This window comes from Corvus brachyrhynchos, unplaced genomic scaffold, assembly GCF_000691975.1.
Source record: "Corvus brachyrhynchos isolate BGI_N302 unplaced genomic scaffold, ASM69197v1 scaffold310, whole genome shotgun sequence".
NCBI lineage: Eukaryota > Metazoa > Chordata > Aves > Passeriformes > Corvidae > Corvus > Corvus brachyrhynchos.
In genome coordinates this window covers 528,076-533,293 of record NW_008236213.1, presented here as the reverse complement: position 1 = coordinate 533,293, position 5,218 = coordinate 528,076, and the positions used below count along the sequence as shown (strand labels likewise).

General features: G+C 43.4%; 1 long non-coding RNA gene across 1 annotated transcript in view; it reads left to right on the top strand.

The window, feature by feature from the left end:
• The first annotated feature begins 225 nt into the window (after positions 1-225).
• The window catches only part of LOC108449013, a 27,421-nt gene continuing 22,428 nt past the window's right edge, over positions 226-5,218 (top strand). The window contains exon 1 of the long non-coding RNA XR_001865113.1: positions 226-313. This is a non-coding gene — a long non-coding RNA (uncharacterized LOC108449013). The remainder of the gene's footprint in view (positions 314-5,218) is intronic.

Sequence of the window (5,218 nt, the reverse complement as noted above, 5' to 3'; positions counted from 1 at the left end):
TTAAGGGGCATTTGAAAGTCACAGAATGCATTAAGCAAATACCCAGGAAACAGGAGTGAGTGTGTGCATGTGTCTGCATGTTGGTGTGTGGTTGGAAAGGGCAACGGGTCTAGGTGTGCCTGTGAGAATGAAAGAGAGTGAGTGAGGTTGTAAGAGTTGGCCACATTCATGCTAATGCTCATGCTAATGGTCTCACTCCTTTTTTCTTCTCCTGGTTAGGGAGTGCCAGGAACCTCGGACTGGGCAAACCATCTGACATTGGCGTAAGTCCAGCATCCTGAGACAGCACCCAGGTGGCATAACAAAAAACACGGTGAGAGACTGCCCCAGCTTCTGGGAAAACTTCCTGCAGAAAAACTATCACCACAGCAGAGCACAGAAGGCTCACAAAATGAGTGAAAGATATTGCATGATTCTCTTCATTGTCAAGAGGGGTTCCTGATATATGTTTCAGATGGGACTTCAAGCTTGTTTACAGGTAGTGGGAAACTGGTCAATTTGGTAACACAGTCATTAGTACTGATGCTGAGCAATGGTAATTCCAAGGGAGTGGGAATCAAGGGTGTGTCCAGTAGAGCCATTACAGCTCACCTTAATAGTCTCCTTTTGTTTTACTTTGACCATGGGAATAGGAGGGAACAGGGAAGACGATTTCAGTGGCGGTAGGAAGATACTGTCTTTAGAGTTGTCCAAGGCATATGGGCTCCCTTTGTGCAAGCCAGGTAGAGGATGCCTACAGAACCGTTTGCAGCAGGACCTTGATAGGTGAGGCCTTAAGCAGAAAGATAGGGAGAGACGAAATATCACTGAAGTCAACAGCCAAGGAGCTATTGTCATGGTCTGCATGCAATTTGTGGGCACAGGCCTGTCTCACCCAGAGCCAATGGCTCCTCTGGGGCTGGCAGCACCATCCCAGAGATAGGCAGTTCTGCCATGTACTGCCCAAAGACACAAGGCCCCAAGACAAATGGACCAAAAAGAGATCACTGCAGGGAAGCAAGGGATGAAGGCCAGAGCAGATGCCAGCATGAATAATATCAAAGAGAGAACTGTCTAGTATCAGGGGAACTTCTGTCTGCCCCACTGATGTACAAGGGAAGCTGCTAGACTATTTGACAGTGTCATGTTTCTGATGAGGATCCTGTGCAACTATAGCAAGAATGATCAAAAAGTGCTGATGGCTTTTGCTGTGTGCATTTACACCCACCGCTGCCCAAGGATGAGAGCTCTGTCTGTCTTCCCAAGCAGCTGGAGTTCTGAATTGGCATATCCCCACGGACAGACAGTCCCACTGATGAGGAAGATGTATGTTCTGGCTTTGTTGTTCCCCACCTGTCAAAGGAAGGGCTTCAAACATGTCGTTCCAGCATCTAGAAGGTCACCTAAGAGTGTGTATGGCATTTGCTGTTTTACTGCATCTCCTGAAATGAGTCCAACAGTTAAAAGATTTGATAAAACTGGCACACAGATCCTGCTTGAGTTCATTTATTTTGAAGTGGCATAGGGTTTTTTTGCCCCATAATTTGCTATTTATGTGGAAATGGTCTTTAATGTTCTCCTTTTGTATGTGACAATACAGATAAAGAGGAGCTGATTTATGATTCAAATGTCATATATATATGGAATATATTTTAATTTACAGAGGGACAATAATCTCATAAATACTAATCATGTTTACAAGACTTTTAGGCAGTGTCATGTTGGAAGACACTCCTTCACTAAATTTTTCTAAACCGGTCAAATAGCAAGCAGAGGTTTGTGGGATTAGCAGTTCCAGATGTGGGTAGGAATTTCCAGAGAGAAGACAGAAATACCATTTCAGAAAAAAAATGCATAATAAAAGCATCTACACCAATGCATGCAGTAAGGGTAATAAACAGGAGGAGCTGGAAGCTCAGTTTTGGGTCTGATGCCTTGAGAGGCCACCTGAAAACAGAGGCTAGACAAGAATAAGGGAATAAAGGTAGGTATTTATTTGAAAGGCCTTCAAAGGTACACCCTGGGGAGCCAGAGGCTACTGCCAAGATGGACCCCAAAATGGATGACAGGACATGCGTTCTTTGCACTTTTGTAAGTTTGGTTCATTTGCATATCAGGGTTAATTCTCCAATTAAAGCTTCAGTGAATGATGTAATTTCCCCAAGCTTGCCCCGCCTTTAGAGGCTTTTGGTTTATACTTTTTGGGCCTGGGACGGACTGAGTGTCCCTTGAGAGCAGGCCTGGAGAGGCTTTGTTATGTCTACCTAGCATGAGAGAGCAGAAGTTAACAGGCTACAATAAACTTCAGAGTTACACTCTAGGCAGTACAGGATTTGAAAAATATGAAAGCTAAAATCTAAGGCATCAGGGCCATTCCTGTCTGTTTTACATCTTTATGGATGATTTTGATGTGGTAATTAAGTGCACCCTCAGTAAATTTGCAGACAAGACCGACTTGGGTAGGAGTGTTGATCTGCTTGAGGGTAGGAAGGCTCTGCAGAGAGACCTGGACAGACTCTGTCAGTGGGATGAGGTCTCAGCTGCAGGAGGGTCAACCAGGCTTTTTTTGTATGACAACGCCAGCCTGAAGCAGAATGGCTGGAAAGCTGCCCACAGGAAAACGGCCTGGGGATGCTGGTGACAGTGGCTGAACATGAGCCAGGGTGTGCCCAGCCAGTGACATCTTGGCTAGTGGGGCCAGCAGGACTAGGGAGGTGATCATCTTGGCACTGTACTTCGTACTGGTGAGGCTGCACCTCAAGTCCTGTGTCCAGTTCTGGGTCCCTCATGACAAGAAAGTCATTGAGTTCCTGGAGAGGGTCCAGCAAAGGGCAGTAAGGCTCATGAAGGGTCTAGAAAATATGTCTCATAAAGGACAGCTGAGAGAAAAGGAGGTTCTGAGGAGACATCATCGCTCTCTACAATCCCCTGAAAGGAGGGTGTAGCCAGGTGGGGGCTGGTCTCTCCTACAGTGCCTGCAGTGAGAGGTCTAGAGGAAATGGCCTTAAGCTGAGACAGGGGAGATTCAGATTAGATATTAGAAAACATTTTTCCACTGTTAGGGTGGTCAGGCATTGGAATAGGTTTCCCGAGGAGAGGGTGGAGTCACCATCCCTTGAGGTGTTTCAGGGCATATCTGGATCCAGTGCTGGGTGATGGTTTAGGGGTTACAGTGGTGGTTCTGGGTGGATGGTTTGACTTAATGATATTGTAGGTATCTTCCAATGTTGATGATTCTACTATTCTATGAGATTAGGACTAGAAGGGAATTGCAAAACAGTGCTCATTAAAATGTCATGAAAGATAAAGTTTTTTTAGATATTTCATGACAGAAAAGAATTTTTCTTGTTGAATATTTGACTGCTACGTTTGCATTGCCATAGCAGAGATCCACATACTCATTGCCTGTACCTAGCTTTCTTCCCAAACTCTCCCTTCCTCTAGGAGATTCCAGTAGCTCACATCAACAAGCAGTTTGCTGTCACAGTGCCTCTCTTGGCCCTTCAGGAGTGTGTGTCATCCGCTAAGCTAGATGAGAAAGCTCTAGAGAAAGCAGCCACAGCTCTAGGGAAGAGCAAGGATCCTTTGGAAGGTCATGTCAGGTGGTAAGTCTTGGCAGGCTATGTCATGGTAGAGTGTATTTCTTTGTATGGTGACACTGGCACTGCCAACCCATAAAAGTCCATACGGGGAAGCAGGACATTTTAACTTGTTTAAGAACAAAAAGGGATCTAGTCAAAGCCATGTTCCAAGGTGGGTGAAATTCAGCCTTGTAGTAGGTAGCTCAGGGCAGTGGTGGCTCAATCTCCTGAAGCATAGCAGCCTCCTGAATGGGCAGGCAGAAACCACATCTTTTGTGGAAACAAAGCAGTAGCATTAGCCTAAAACAGGGTTCCATCAATTAATGTTTTCCTCTGTGTTGCTGGTGTCCAGTAGATTGTAACAGTGTTTTCCATGCCTAAATGGGAGACAAACAGCTGGGTTTTCTCTTTCAAGTCTAAATGTAGATAATGGACAGCATTGCAGATAGCCCAGTGTCTTCCGGTGTGCAGATATGACCAGGGCAGATCATTACAATATTGATAAGAAAAGAAAAAAGGAAGTCTTAATATTTGCCACAAAACTGATTGAAATCCTCTTAATCTTTCAAGAATAAATCCTCAACAAAAGGATATTTTTAACTGAGATAGAATCATATTCCAAACAACAAGATCAAATATGCTCTGTTATCAGATGGAAAAAATAAATTACATTTCAGATATTGAAAGCTTTGATACTTCAGTGATGTTTTTTATTTGAAAATTACTTCTCTCATCTTATGTAGAATGCAATTTTCATCACAATAGCATGTTAAATTGCTGAAAAATTATCATTTTCCCTTTCAAGTTGTCACTTTTCCCAAAACAGTTTAATTAGGTTTTTTGATCGTCATTCATTCTTACCTCTACTGTGTCTATTCAAAACTCTTAACCTATCTTTACATCAGTTATAAGCTCTGGAATGTAACAAATACACCTCAAGAGATGAAGTTGTTTTGGCAGGGCAGGCAAAGCACTAGTTCTTGAATTTTCTGGAGAAGAAGAAACTTCATGTGTGATTGTAGTGGTTTTGGTTCAAAATCCATTATTTACTTACTTTGCTTCTGTGAGATAAGAATTAGGAGAAAGCAAAGCAGGCACAAAACTTAAAAGAATATAAAGAACTTTATTAACAGAACTAAAAGGAAGAAAAAAAAAAGTCAGACTAAACCTTCAGAACATTTCTCCTCCCTCCACCTTTCTCCTTTCCCCCACTGACAACGTAAAAAGACAACCCTTGAGATTTTCAGTCAGTTTACCACCTCTATAATAATCTTTTTCAGTTCACTTAGGGAGAGGAGTCTCTCTTGCTCATGCTATGGAGACATCTCCACAAGAAACAGTTCTCTCATGGCTTCAGTATCACAGCGAGACAGCCGCCCCGGTTGGTTCTCTGCTCACATGTGAGAGTCCCTTCCCCTGACTTACAGCTTTCCTCACAACTGCTTTCGAGGGTCTAATCTTGAGCTACTGGGGTACCATTTTAAGGATGAGCTGTTTAGAAGCAAAGGTTCTCTTCACCTATCTCTGGGATCATCTTCATCTCTAGGAAGAGAGGTCTTCTTCTTCCCTGGGAGCAAGGGTCTTCATCACTTTCATCTCTCTCTGTTGAAGCTTCTCATCAAATTACAGCTACTTCAACATTTGCTCATTTCAGCACA